General features: G+C 43.3%; 1 protein-coding gene across 2 annotated transcripts in view; it reads right to left on the bottom strand.

Moving 5' to 3' along the window:
* The window catches only part of CRACD (capping protein inhibiting regulator of actin dynamics), a 229,809-nt gene extending 217,397 nt beyond the window's left edge, over window positions 1-12,412 (bottom strand). The window contains exon 1 of one of the 2 annotated variants that reach the window (XM_089669279.1): window positions 12,338-12,412. The gene's annotated coding sequence lies outside the window, so the exon portion shown is untranslated. Of the gene's footprint in view, window positions 1-12,062; window positions 12,310-12,337 lie in introns of those variants that run through there. The other variant, XM_089669278.1, reaches the window with a different exon arrangement.
* Between the last annotated feature and the right edge of the window lie 3,738 nt (window positions 12,413-16,150).

Raw genomic sequence — 16,150 nt, 5'->3', positions numbered from 1 at the left:
TCTGCCAAATTCTGGCAGAAAAAAAGCTGCTTATTTTCATAAGCCATGTGCATGAGGTCTATAACTGTATTTTACCTGCATGACTTCCCTTTCTAAACCCATATTACTTTATGTTACAATGTATTTATAGTTTTCTAGCTTGAAATAGGACAGAGTATGTTTCAAAGTGCATCCTGATCAATCATTGAATTATTTTATGTCATTCCTAACCTCTTACTGACTAATGTTACCCATTAGGACCAACAAATAGATACAAATTATAATGATTGGTGCAAATATAAAGCATAATGTCTAATTGAACATCTCAGAAAAAACTGTCTACCTTGTACAATCCTATTTCACTGGTCAGTTTCTCATTTTAACCTCTTAGTTATAAATATGAAAACAGGCTTGCACAAAAGAATTAAAATGGAACAGAAAATAATAGATTTTGCTAGTTACAGGGAAGCTTTAGGCCCATTACACACGGGCGTTCCATATGTCTGTTTTTTATCTGTCCATTTACGGATGAAAAATGGACACCCAAATACTTCTTTGGACAAGCGGATGTAAACGGATGATCATCTCTTTGTTTACATCCGTTAAATTTCGCATCCATTGACATCCATTTTATTTTGTGACTGAAGAAAACCCTATATTTCTTCCATAAAAAAACGGAAAGGACAAAAAACAGGTGTAAATGGACAAAGACGGATAAAAAACGGATGTAAACGGGAGAAAAACCGGACGTAAACTGATGTAAACAGATGTAAACTGATGTAAACGGATGAAAATTGGATGTAAACTGATGAAAAGCGGATGAAAAAACAAATGAAAAATGGATGTAAACTGATGAAAAACGGATGTGAACTGATGAAAAGCGTTTGAAAAAACGGATGCAAAACTGACATAAACTGATGAAAAACTGATGTGAACCAATGAAAAACTGATGTAAATTGATGAAAAACTGATGTGAATTGATCAGTTTTTTCGTAGAAAAAACGTGACTGCAGCCTACAAAGTTCTCCTGCGGTGGTACTGGGTCCCGGCTTGGACTGCTCACTTTAATCCAACTGGCGGAGATAGGTGTTTCCGGAACTGTGGTCTACATGGGGACGTCTTGCACATTTGGTGGTCGTGCTCGCGATTGATAGACTTCTGGTCTAGGGTTTTTGGTTTGCTGCAAACGTTATTTCATATTACGGTCCGTAGGGGTGCAAGGGTGGCCCTCCTGCATTGCCCAATTTTGGGTCTGTCTAGGTCTCAGCAGAAATTGGCATCCTACCTATTTATTTTGGCCAAACGTGCTATAGCTCAGGCTTGGAGAACCCCTTCGGTTATTTTCCAGGGGGTGAAGACCCGGATGAATGCTATGCTGATCATTGAACAGATGTCTAGCATTCTTCAAGATTCTCATCCGAGATTCCTTAAGGTTTAAGAACCTTGGATACATTATTCCCTGCCATCCCTACCTCCTACTAGTTATGGCCACTTATAGTCGTTGCCTGTGCTAGCCCTGGATCCGTGATTCTTCTAGTCTTCCTTTCTTCCATGTTTTCTTTCTGAATCTTTCTTTTTTTCTTATTTTTTTCTATGTTTTTATATTTTCTTTTTCCTTCTTTCTAACAGTTTTTTTTATTTTATTTCTTTTTCCGGTAATATGATGGATTGCTGCTGCTATTTGGGTCGTTTGCCGCCCCTCCTTGATGTCATTGGACATTCCGTTATTTGTCTAGTACAAGTCAGCAGGATGTATCTGTTTATGTGTGTTATTGTTCTCCTCTGCCCCTGCGTGGACATATCTTGAGCTTGTTTGTATTTAATAAAAATATTGAAATAGAAAAAAAGTGACTGAACTGATGAAAAAAACGGAACAGCATGTGAAAGGGGCCTTAAAGTGTTTCTTTTTCCACAATGGTTAAGGGGTCTCCAAACATTGCACTGCTTATAAATAGACCTCATAGTCTGTTTAGTGGGATTTGTAATGTAAAGCTGGTAATGCACCATCCCAAATTTTAGCTGTGGGAAGGAGTTGGGTGGAAAAATGTCAGTCAAACAGTGGCTGCAACCAATCAGATACAGTCACTGTTTGGAATTTTGACAACCATGAGTGACAACTGTCAAAATACAAAAACAAGAGGGGAGATTTCTTAGCATGGATGTGGGAATAGATAGATTTTAATCAGTCTGCAGGAGTGAATGAGAGAAATTTTAGGCTAGGTTGAGATGCACAGCTAAGTTGCCATGCCTTTGAAAAGCGATCTATATTCAGATCACTTTTAAGAAGCATTGGACAGGTGGTAAAAAGGCAATATGGTGCCTTCTTACTGCCCCTTTTACTCCATAAATGCTGCACCAACAACACGTCCCTATTGGATTGAATGGGTCGCTTTCATCGGCGGTACTGCCTTCCAGATCTGACAGAGGGGATCATTTTTGCTGCAGGTGCAAAGAAAAGCATTGTGACCACAGCATGAAAACATACCCATCTACTGCCTTGCAGCTTAGGAGGGGCAATAAAAACATGGCTCAATCATGTGTTTGTAACCCCCAACACTCTAAAAATGATCCTTTAGATCAGGGGTGTCCAACCTGAAGCCCAAGATAGCTATGAATGAGGCCCAACACAAAATTGTAAACTTATCTAAAAATGTTAATTTAGGGGGAATTTTTTGTAAAAATGCATTTACAGTTAGTGAACACATGCAGCCGAAGAAAACATTGACAGTATCTCTTTACTGGACTTTTATAAGCTTTATCTTCCCAAAGAAAAAAAACCCACCTCTTCACAATCACACCTTATTCATGTCATCAATTTTCAGCAGCACCTGCACTATATTGCCAAAATTATTGTGACGCCTGCCTTTACACACATGAACTTTAATGGCATCCCAGTCTTAGTCCGTAGAGTTCAATATTGAGTTGGCCCACCCTTTGCAGCTATAACAGCTTCAACTCTTCTGGGAAGGCTGTCCACAAGGTTTAGGAGTGTGTCTATGGGAATGTTTGACTGTTCTTTCAGAAGCGCATTTGTGAGGTCAGGCACTGATGTCGGATGAGAAGGCCTGGCCCGCAGTCTCCACTCTATTGCATCCCAAGGGTGTTCTATTGGGTTGAGGTCAGGACTCTGTGCAGGCCAGTCAAGTTCCTCCACCCCAAACTTGCTCATCCATGTACAGGTGAAACTCCAAAAATTAGAATATCGTGCAAAAGTTCATTTATTTCAGTAATGCAACTTAAAAGGTGAAACTAATATATGAGATAGACTCACTACATGCAAAGCAAGATAGTTCAAGCCGTGATTTGTATAATTGTGAGGATTATGGCTTACAGCTCATGAAAACCCCAAATCCACAATCTCAGAAAATTAGAATATTGTGAACAGGTGCAATATTCTAGGCTCAAAGTGTCCCACTCTAATCAGCTAATTAAGCCATAACACCTGCAAAGGGTTCCTGAGCCTTTAAATTGTCTCTCAGTCTGGTTCAGTAGGAATCACAATCATGGGAAAGACTGCTGATTTGACAGTTGTGCAGAAAACCATCATTGACACCATCCATAAGGAGGGAAAGCCTCAAAAGGTAATTGCAAAAGAAGTTGGATGTTCCCAAAGTGCTGTATCAAAGCACATTAATAGAAAGTTATGTGGAAGGGAAAAGTGTGGAAGAAAAAGGTGCACAAGCAGTAGGGATGACCGCAGCCTGGAGAGGATTATCAGGAAAAGGCCATTCAAAAGTGTTGGGGACTTTCACAAGGAGTGGACTGAGGCTGGAGTCAGTGCATCAAGAGCCACCACACACAGACTGATCCTGGACATGGGCTTCAAATGTCGTATTCCTCTTGTCAAGCCACTCCTGAACAACAAACAACGTCAGAAGCGTCTTACCTGGGCTAAAGGAAAACAGACCTGGTCTGTTGCTCAGTGGTCCAAAGCCCTCTTTTCTGATGAGAGCAACTTTTGCATCTCATTTGGAAACCAAGGACCCAGAGTATGGAGGAAGAATGGAGAGGCACACACTGCAAGATGCTTGAAGTTCAGTGTGAAGTTTCCACAGTCTGTGTTGATTTGGGGAGCCATGTCATCTGCTGGTGTTGGCTCACTGTGCTTCATTAAGTCCAAGGTCAACGCAGCCGTCTACCAGGAGATTTTGGAGCACTTCATGCTTCCTTCCGCAGATGAGCTTTATGGGGATGCTGACTTCATTTTCCAGCAGGACTTGGCACCTGCCCACACTGCCAAAAGCACCAAAACCTGGTTCAATGACCATGGGATTACTGTGCTTCATTGGCCAGCAAACTCGCCTGACCTGAACTCCATAGAGAATCTATGGGGCATTGCCAAGAGAAAGATGAGAGACATGAGACCGAACAATGCAGAAGAGCTGAAGGCCGCTATTGAAGCATCCTGGTCTTCCATAACACCTCAGCAGTGCCACAGGCTGATAGCTTCCATGCCACGCCGCATTGAGGCAGTAATTGCTGCAAAAGAGGCCCAAACCAAGTACTGAGTACATATGCATGCTTATACTTTTCAGAGGTCCGATATTGTTCTATGTACAATCCTTGTTTTATTGATTGCATGTAATATTCTAATTTTCTGAGATTGTGGATTTGGGGTTTTCATGAGCTGTAAGCCATAATCATCACAATTATAACAAATCACGGATTGAACTATCTTACTTTGCATGTAATGAGTCTATCTCACATATTAGTTTCACCTTTTAAGTTGCATTACTGAAATAAATGAACTTTTGCACGATATTCTAATTTTTTGAGTTTCACCTGTATTTATGGACCTTGCTTTGTGCACTGGTGTGCAGGCATGTTGGAACAGGAAAGGGCCATCCCCAAACTGTTCCCACAAAGTTGGGAGCATGAAATTATCCAAAAGGTCTTGGTATGCTGATGCCATAAGAGTTCCCTTCACTGGAACTAAGGGGCCAAGCGCAACCCCTGAAGAACAACCCCACACCATAATCCCCCTCCACCAAACTTTACACTTGGCACAATGCAGTCAGGCAAGTACCGTTTTCCTGGCAACTGCCAAACCCAGACACATCCATCAGATTGCCAGACAGAGAAGCCTGATTCATCACTCCAGAGAACATGTCTCCACTGCTCTAGAGTCCAGTGGCAGCGTGCTTTACACCACTGTATCTGGCGCTTTGCATTGCAATTTGTGATGTAAGGCTTGGATATAGCTGCTCGGCCATGGAAACCCATTCCATGAAGCTCTCGACACACTGATGTTGTGCTAATCTGAAGGCCATATGATGTTTGGTGGTCTTTAGCTATTGACTCTGCAGACAGTTGGTGACTTCTGCGCACTAAACGCTGACCCCGCTCTGTCATTTTACGTGGCCTACCACTTGGTGGCTGAGTTGCTGTTGTTCCGAATTGCTTCCAATTTGTTATAATACCACTAACAGATGACTGTGGAATATTTAGTAGCAATAATACTTCACGGATGGACTTACTGCACAGGTGGCATCCTATCATGGTACCACGCTTGAATTCATTGAGCTCCTGAAAGCAACCTATTCTTTCACAAATGTATGTAGAAGCAGTCAGCATGCCTAGGTGCTTGAATGTATACACCTGCGGCCATGGAGGTGATTGGAACACCTGAATCCAATGATTTGGAGGGGTGTCCCAATACTTTTAGCAATATAGTGTATATTGGTGAGCAACTATTTTCAAAGATGGAGCACATGAAGGGCAAAATTAGAACCAAAATGTCTGATGAGCACCTTGAGAATTCATTTCTACTACATGCATCGAATCAGATATTGCTGTGTTAGTTTATCAAATATCACACTAGTTTTATGTTGCCCTCTTTTATAATAAAAAATATTACACAAAAAATGAAGTTTTATTACTCAGATAGGTATATTATCTATATCAGAGATCACTAATTTGTGATCTGCCTGACTTTTTCTGCTTATCATCTATCCTTATTGTTATTGTATTTTATGTGTGGCCCAGGAAAGTCAAAAGGTTGGGCATCCATGCTTTAGATCAGTAGTCTCCAAACTGCGGCCCTGGGGCCGGATGCGGCCGATTGCTTGCCTTTATCTGGCCGTTGAGAAATTATTCCTGCCACTGACACTAACAATAGGGCATAATTCATACCACTGACACCAACAATGAGGCATAATTCCTTCCACTGACAACAAAAATTGGGCTCTATTCCTCCCATTCACACCAACTATTTCTCCCCCTAATACCAAAGATCGGGCATGGTTTACTCCCACTGGGCACAATCCGGCAGTAAACTGGCCCTTTCTTTAAAAAGTTTGAGATTGTATGGCCAGGTTACTGCAGCATTTGCTTCTCTGTGCTTCTAAAATGTACAGGAAATTTATATTGATTTTAGGTTTCCTATAATTAGCAGAAGAGCTATGTTCGGCATAAACATACAAAATACAATGACAGCAATGGGCTGCATATCTAACTACAGTGACAGTCAGGTGCAGAGAGGTAGCATTTCATAGACACTAGCAGTGTTCATCCTGAATAATACCAATTTGCATTTGGGGGAATACATTCCTTCTGGATTCCAAGAATGCCTATTGAAAATCTGAAGATGACTATTATTATTTATTCTTATTTTTTTACAAATGTCCTTGCTTTGTTTATTTGTTTCCTCTGGTTGTACTATTTGTGATATTAGAGAAATTATGTTTTCTATCAGTGGCCCCATGCACAGAATGATCCACAATGACAGTAAAAACAGCAACCCTACTTATTGAGCTTTATGGGGAACACACAGATCTGGCTGACAGGTTAATGAATTGAAAATTAGCTGGGGAATATTTACCAGCAGCCTCATAGCCATAAACAGCACTTACCCTTTCTATCTGTCCACCCCCCTTCAGCACTCCCACTAGCAGATCAGTTTCCTAACCATTATTGAGCAGGCATTAAATTTTCACAAAGCATGGAGGCAGATACTAGGTTTCTATTAACTCTTTACACATTGGCAGCCTCAATAACCCACATCAAAGGTACATGAAGGATCAGTAAGGTGTGATCAAAGCAAGACTTCCTAATCTAGGGGGGTAGGCCCTATGAATGATATGCTGGGCCAGCCCTGGATTTAGGTTAGGTTCACACCTATGCAGTTTGCGTTTGATCCATTTCTGCAGTGCATTTTTTATGCGTTTTTAATGCATTTTGCGTGTTTTTTTTATTGCTAGGCAGATTAAAACGCAGCAAAAATACACTACATGCTTTTCTGCAGCGTCTCCATTGAAGTCTATAGAACAAAAAACTTAACTTTTTGCGTTTAAAAAAGTCCCTGACCCTTTCCAAAAAAGCACCGGGTGAAAACGCAGAGATGTGAACGTGTGGTCCCATAGGAAATTATTAGTATTATGTTATTATTATGTTAAATGGACTTAAGTGCGTTTCTGCAAAATGCTGTGGAAAACGCTTAGATGTGAACCTAGACTAACTCACTGCATGCTAGACTACTTACCAATCCAACTGCTCTATTGGAAGTCTATGTTTAGAATAATGCCACCAAGACCACAGTCAGGGAAATTCATTACAGTATTGCAGATCTGACAAAAAAGACCAGCTTTTCCAATTACTACATTTTACAATGATGCACTTCTTTCTGAATTGACCTTGAAAATATCACAAATATAAGAAGATATATGCTGGCTAATAGACTGCCATATTGATGAATATAGGCGTTGTTATTGCATAGTAAAACTCACTAATTGCAGATGGCACAAGCAGCTGACAGTTTGCTTTGTAGGTGGAAATATGCCCTGGCATTGCTTTGGTGGAGTTCAAGGTCTTGGTCAGCATGGGATGACTATGGGTACCCTTAGGCCTCATTCACCTGGCTCTACGGGGGCTGTAAAGCATGCAGAGCCTGGTAATGATATTCTCAGGACCTTCTATAGCCACGTACAGCCACCTATTGAGAAGGGTTACAGGAGGAACTGTATGAGATTGTGCGCTGGGGTTGTGTAAAGCACCCACATAAGCACTGAAGTATGCTCCAAATGCAGAAAGCGTGCATGTCATTGCGCATTCAGGCGCTTTACATGAACCTCCAGCGCACAACTTTATACAGCCACCTCTTCTAATGCATAGCAATGGTGGCTGCACGTGACACAGTAGGTCCCGGGAATGTCATTACACAGACTCTTCATGCTGTACTGCCTGTTTGCATGAAGCATTAAGCCCCAGCTCACACTAGAATGCGGAGTAGGAAACCTGTATGCGTTTATTGCACCACATTCAAAGTGCACTGCCCTTGTGATCTGCAGTGGACAACAGTGTAATGTGAACAACACCCCAAATGCAGTACGTTTGCCTGCACTAGATCGCATGGTACAAAATGATCAGAATTGGTGCATGCACTACTTTGGTGCGATGAGCTTCCTGTGCGACTCGGAGTGAGAGCCTAGGCTAAGAGGACCTGAACCCCCTGGATACACAAGACAGCATTGCTCTCTTTCCTCCTTAATCTAAAACAGCATGATTTTTTTCTTTGTTATTCTTTTTGTTTTCCATTTTTATGGTCCTTTCTGCCCCTCCTGGTTGCCATTTTCACCTAAGTCAGTATGATGTCTCCTCTGCGGTGAAGGCCCCTGGAATATGTACATCACATATCCCAGGGTGCTTCACATTCCATTGGCAGCAGCCATTCCAAGGACAGGCCTGGCACACATCTTCAGGGGACCAGGCTGCCTGAACCAGGAACACCTGATGACAGCAGGAACAAAGATGGCAGCACAGGACACGGCCTGCAGCAGCATAGTGGCAGATTATAGCAGGTTAACACTGGATCCATTGGGCAGGTGAACATGTGAACTTCGGACAACTATGGGTTGCAAAAGAGAAATGACTTGATCTTTATTAACACTAAAGAGCATGCAGTAATCTGCAATGCCGGCTATTGTATTCCAACAGCCAGCAACCGAGCAGTGACTGCATCTAAATGGATGTTGACTCTGTTGGACTGAGTATTTGCCTGGCTCCTTCAACAAAAGTTGATGAAAAATTCTAATTTTAAGGAATCTTGAGACATTGCCCGTTGACTGCTCATGATGCCATCTCCCACCAAGGGAAAACTACTTCTCTTCCACATCTTTAGGAGTGGGCCCAAATACTCAACGACATCATGGTGATGGAGACCCTGATAACAGAGGACAGCACTGACCATATGGACCTGTCGGCAGGCATATACTGACTTGGACAATATCCGAGCCTTGGTTGCACAGTGAACTAGACAAATCCCCTTAGACCATTTCATTCTTTGAGTGTTTCCAAAACTTGCAGGACCCCCAGACCATTATTTTGTCCTAGAAAGAGGATAGATCCTCCATCCCTGCTTCTGATGACCCGACTTCCCTGGTTCTCCACCCAGTTCTCCTCCCTATCCCTCCCCTCCTCCCTTTATCCTGGGAGGTTTTTTCGCTTTTTGCTTAGGTCCTTATTTATTCTTTCTTTCAGGGTCTTCGGTTTTGCATGTAAGGCCCTCAACCTAGATGTTTAAACATGGCACAGAACCTCATATTATATCTGCTGACTTATATACCTTGAAATCCTGAACATGAAAAGTTATTTGACCAAAAAAAAAATCAACTTTTCTTTTGCTGGGTGGTGCTGACAGAGCCACCCATGGCTCAAATTGTGGCTGATTCACTGAAATTGGGTGAAAGTTGAGCTGTGTATGGCCAGTTTTTACAATTAATCTAAGCACAAAATGCTATAACAAATATATCCCTCTGCAGTAAAATGGACAGTTGTATATTTTACTGAAGCAACTGTGACCGATATGCATTACACAGAAGATCTGGCCTACTGACAACAAGTAGCAGCTCCGATAGCATCCTGCAGTGATGACATTTGGGAAAATGGTATATAACAATTTATGATGCAGAAAAAGGCATTTCCATTTGCATGGTTTCATATATAAATGCCTCTAGAAAACCCTAGGAACAAAGGTCCACTTAAAGGACATGCACCTTCTGTGTGTACGCTCCATCAATAAACAATTACATCTCTAATGACAAAGGCTCAGGGCTCTGGATGAGACAATGTTTTCTATAAGAACTCTATTCCCACATGCTGACGCCGTCACAATGGATGGAGTGTGTCGGTTTGCAGGGTTCTCCAGGCACTGAGCACAGGACTGCTGTATGAGATGTATGGAGCTGCCTCCAACAGACCACTAGTGTCATCTGCAGCCTGTTCCTGCCCCAGGAAATCACTCATATATCCCAGCTGGATGTACTACACTCTGCGCCCCAGGGAGGGGGTCCCTATCAATGGAGGAACACCACTACAGAGCAGTATACCCACTAATGATCCGTCCAATGCTGCTCACCACTATAGAGCAGTGTACACACTATTAACCCCTGCAATGCTACACAGCGACAGAATAGCAGGGGACATACGATTAACCTGTGCAATGCTGCACAGCACCAGTATAGCAGTGTACAGTACACACTATTAACCCCTTCAATGCTGCCCAGCACCAACATAGCAGTGTACACACTATTAACCCCTCCAATGCTGCACAGCACCAGTACAGCAGTGTACACACTATTAACCCCTCCAATGCTGCACAGCACCAGTATAGCAGTGTACACACTATTAACCCCTCCAATGCTGCACAGCACCAGTATAGCAGTGTGCACACTATTAACCCCTCCAATGCTGCACAGCACCAGTATAGCAGTGTGCACACTATTAACCCCTCCAATGCTGCACAGCACCAGTATAGCAGTGTGCACACTATTAACCCCTCCAATGCTGCACAGCACCAGTATAGCAGTGTGCACACTATTAACCCCTCCAATGCTGCACAGCACCAGTATAGCAGTGTACACACTATTAACCCCTGCAATGCTACACAGTGACAGAATAGCAGGGGGCATATGATTAACCTGTGCAATGCTGCACAGCACCAGTATAGCAGTGTACAGTACACACTATTAACCCCTCCAATGCTGCACAGCACCAGTACAGCAGTGTACACACTATTAACCCCTCCAATGCTGCACAGCACCAGTATAGCAGTGTACACACTATTAACCCCTCCAATGCTGCACAGCACCAGTATAGCAGTGTACGCACTATTAACCCATCCAATGCTGTACAGCACCAGTATAGCAGTGTACACACTATTAACCCCTCCAATGCAGCACAGCATCAGTATAACAGTGTACACACTATTAACCCCTCCAATGCAGCACAGCATCAGTATAACAGTGTACACACTGTTAAGCCCTCCAGTGCTGCACTGCACTAATATAGCAATGTACACACTGTTAACCCCTCCAATGCTACACAGCATCGGTATAGTCGTGTACACACTATTAACCCCTCCAATGCTACACAGCATCGGTATAACCATGTACACACTACTAACCCCTGCAAGGTTACACAGCATCAGTGTTGTAGTGTATTCCCTATTAACCCCTCCAATGCTGGAAAGATCAGTATAGCTGTGTACACACTATTAACCCATCCAATGCTGGGCAGCCTTAGTATAGCAATGTACACACTGTTAACCCCTCCAATGCTGGAAAGATCAGTATAGCAGAATACGCACTATTAACCCCTCCAGTGCTGCACAGCATCAGGATACCAGCGTTCACATTATTTACCCCTCCAATGCCACACAGCATCAATATAGCAGTGTACACACTATTAACCCCTCCAATGCTGCAAGGATCAATACAGCAGTAAACAGACTATTGACCCCTGCAATGCTGCACAGCACCAGTATACCCACTATTAACCCCTGCATCAGTGCAGCATAGAGCCATGCAGGCAGTATATTGTGCTCCAGCTGTCATCAGCAGTGCTGAAAATCCGAAATAGATGGGAAATCAGGAGAATATCGATAAGGGCATTAGTGATGAGAAAGCAGTGAATGAAGTCCACAATGGATCGCTGCACTCTTGCCTGGAGTGAGTCATGGGAAAGGCTGAGCCCGGATTGTGTCTGCGATGATAGTCTATAATGTATCTAATAGACGATCAGGGAACAAAGCAGTCGGGGGACAGACAGGAGGAGCCGCTCCAGACATGGACAATAGACAGAGAGCCTACCTTACACAGCTGTACATGGAGGTGGCTGAGCCTGCTGCTGCTGCTGCTGATGATGCTGCTGCTGATGGTGGTGATGATGGTGGTGATCCCCCCTCCAGTGCTGGGACTGTCTGCTCCCCAGGCTGGCTGTCAGGCTGCCTCCATTGCTCTCCTTGCAGCTGCTGCTTGCTGCCACACCATGGCAATGGAAGAGCAGTCACATGCTCCTAGCACATCTCCCCAGCAGCACACACACACACACCCTGCATACCTAGGGAGCAGCTCACACCTCTTACCTCCTCTACACATGGGGATGGAGCAGTCATGTCATGTGCAGCCTTCTCATCCTCCTCATCCTCCTCACCCTCCTCCTCACACAGTGTCTACAGGACAGCAGCTCAGACAAAGGAAAGACACCCTGGAGGCAGCTGGGGCTCAGGACCTGTACATGGGTGGAGGGGTCAAAGGGGGAGGCAGCAAAGGATTTCTCATACTTTTTATGTATTCAGTTCTTTACAATTCCAGCAAGACCAATATAGGGGGAAGATTGCTGAGAAGAGTCAACAGATTCTCTGTAGCTCAGGCAAAGTTAATGTACTTGGGATGGGGCACCAACAGGGGCGGACTGACAACTCATGGGGCCCCCAGGCAATAGGGGTTCATGGGGCTCCTGTGTCCTCGCCCACATTCAAACCACACCCAAAAAGCATATAAAAGGTACCAGGGGCAGCTCATGGGGCCCCCTACTGACCCTGCGCCCTCAGGCAGTGCCCGAGTGCCCAAATGGTCAGTCCAGCCCTGAGCACCAATGTCCAAATTAACACATTATATGGCACACAGGACACCTATATAATAACCGAAAAGAAACAGAATGCAAGGTCTTATTCACACATGGGGCTACACTGAGCTCTCTCTGAAAAGCAATAAACAGAATCATTTTTCAGAGGACATTTAGCCCTCAAAATGTACAGTGGCTAAATTATTAGCACTTCTGCCTGGCAGTACTAGGGTCATTGGTTTGAATCCGAACCTCAGCACCACCTGCCTGGAGTTTGCATGTTCTCCCTGTGCCTGCGTGTGTTTCCTCCAGGTACTCTGGTTTCCTCTGACATCCAAAGGCATACTGGTAGGTTAATTGGATCCTGTCTAAATTGGCCCTAGTATACAATATATTGCCAAAAGTATTGGGACACCCCTCCAAATCATTGGATTCAGGTTCAAATCACCTCAATGGCCAAAAGTGTATAAAATCAAGCACCTAGGCATGCAGACTGCTTCTACAAACATTTGTGAGTCACTCTCAGGTGCTCAGTGAATTTCAGCATGGTACTGTGATAGGTTGTCACGTGTGCAATAAGTCCATCTGTGAAATTTCCTTGCTACTAAATATTTCATGGTCAACTGTTAGTGGTATTATAACAAAGTGGAAGCAACTGGGAACAACAGCAACTCAGTCACAAAGTGGTAGTAAAAATGACAGAGCAAGGTCAGCGCATGCTGAAGCACACAGTTCATAGAAGTTGCCAACTGTCTGCAGAGTTATTAGCTAAAGACCTCCAAACTTCATATGGCCTTCAGATTAGTACAACAACAGTGTGTAGAGAGCTTCATGGAATGGATTTCCATAGCTGAGCAGCTGCATCCAAGCCTTACATCACCAAGTGCAATGCAAAGCATTGGATGCAGTGGTGTAAAGCACGCCACCACTGGACTCTAGAGCAGTGGAGACATGTTCTCTAGAGTGACGAATCACGCTTTCCTGGCAATCCGATGGATGTGTCTGGGTTTGGCAGTTGCCAGGAGAACGGTACTTGCCCGACTGCATTGTGTCAATTGTAAAGTTTGGTGGAGGGGGGATTATGGTGTGGGGTTGTTTTTCAGGGGTTGGGCTTGGCCCCTTAGTTCCAGTGAAGGGAACTCTTAAGGCGTCGGCATACCAAGACATTTTGGACAATTTCATGCTCCCAACTTTGTGGGAACAGTTTGGGGATGGCTTTTCTGTTCCAACATGACTGCGTACCAGTGCACAAAACAAGGTCCATAAAGACATGGATGAGCGAGTTTGGGGTGGAGGAACTTGATTGGCCTGCACAGAGTCCTGAATTCAACCCGATAGAAAACCTTTGGGATGAATCAGAGTGGAGACTGCAAGCCAGGCCTTCTCGTCCGACATCAGTGCCTGACCTCACAAATTAGCTTCCGGAAGAATGGTGAAACATTCCCATAGACACACTCCTAAACCTTGTGGACAGCCTTCCCAGAAGAGTTGAAGCTGTTATAGCTGCAAAGGGTGGGCCAACTCAATATTGAACCCTACGGACTAAGACTGGGATGCCATTAAAGGTCATATGTGTGTAAAGGCAATCGTCCCAATACTTTTGGCAATATATAGTATATGTATGAATGTGAGTTAGGGACCTTAGATTGTAAGCTCCTTGAGGGTTAGGGACTGATGTGAATGTACAATACATTGACGGCGCTATAGAAGTACCTGTAATAAATAAAATAAAAGCGCAGATGCACCACATGCGATTGCAGTGTGGCCCTATTCATTTGAATTGGTCACTCTCAGAGGCAGTATCAACTGTCAAATGCAATATGCTCTTTATTTATTTTTTATATGACTTCAAAGCAAAGCATCTGTACAGCCCAAGCAGCTGCTTGTTTTTGCATTCTATAGTTATTGAACATTTACACATTTTTACAAAACAAATATACAGAATATAATCACAAAGGTGAGAAAAAAATAACAAAAGAGAAATAACATATTGCAATCAAGGCTGCTCTGTGGGCTAGATGATATCATACAAGGCTCTTTAAGAGGGTAAATGCACATAACTTTGTACAATATGTGTTCAGAATACATTCAAGCAACTGCATTCAGTGTTCAGGTAGGTGCTTAGGGGGTGGTAACTGCTTGCTTTTACCAGCCCCTGGCTGCCCATGTAAAGAAGCCCTTAGTGCCTGGTCATACCGGTGCGATTTCAGGTTCGATTGGGAAATTGAAATGGCACCTGAAATCGCATCTAATTAATGTCAGTGTCTTAACATGTGCGATTTGCTGCAGCACAATTTCTAAAGTAGTTCTAGCATTACTTTTTGTGCAGTTTTGTTGTGATTTCACATACATAGAATATAATGGAAATCGCACTGTAAATTGAAAGAAATCATTGAAAATCTTCACAAGTAGCAATAAAGTCTTCAGAAATCACACCTTAAGGGCCAGTTCACACTACATGCCTTTCAGTGTGCTTTTTTTCTGCATCCAAAACGCACAGAAAGTAGGTTGTCAATGTCATAGTTCACATCAGGTTGTCAATGTCATAGCTCACATCAGTGCTTGCAGTTTCAGTGTGTTCCAGTTGCAGAAAATAAAGTAGAACATGCCAAAAAGGCACTTGCAGAAATGCATCTGGAACGCATCTGGACTCCGTTTCTATGGTTTGAAATGGCCCAAAATCACACTGAAATTGCACACAAATCATGTGATTTTAAATTGCAGTGGTGAGATGGGTGACTTAGGGTCAGTTCACACTACATGCGTTTCAGTTGTTTTTTTTTCTGCATCCAAACACACAGAAAATAGGTTATATGGTTGTCAATGTCATAGTTCACATCAGTGCTTGCCGTTCCAGTGCGTTCTGATTGCAGAAAAAAAGTAGAAAATACTGCACAGAACTGTACTGGAACGTGTTAAAATGTATCAAACAAAGCACTGGAATGCAAAAAAATGCACTGGAACGCACGTTACTATTTAAATTGAAGAAAAAGAGAGGGGGAAAAAAATAACCGGAAAGCATCAAAAACACACTGGAACACGCCAAAAATGTGTCCAAAACGTGCATGCGGAAACGCATCTGGATCACATCTGGACTGCATTTGTATGGTGTGAACTGGCCCTTAGGGCTAGTTTACACTAGATGCAGTCCAGTGCATTTTTTTCTGCATAAAAAATGCATGCACTGTGTTTTCCATATATTCCAATGGCCCTAGTTCACACTAGTACAGTAGGTTCCAGTGCAGTTCTGGTGCAGAAAACAAAATAGGGCACAAAATAGGGCATTTTCTGCACAAAACTGTATTGGAAAACAGCACAACATATCAAAAAC

Source organism: Staurois parvus, unplaced genomic scaffold, assembly GCF_062004578.1.
Source record: "Staurois parvus isolate SC_StPar_1 unplaced genomic scaffold, SC_StPar_1.0 ptg000071l, whole genome shotgun sequence".
In the NCBI taxonomy this organism is placed as follows: Eukaryota; Metazoa; Chordata; class Amphibia; order Anura; family Ranidae; genus Staurois; species Staurois parvus.
This window is presented reverse-complemented; position numbering and strand designations above follow the sequence as displayed.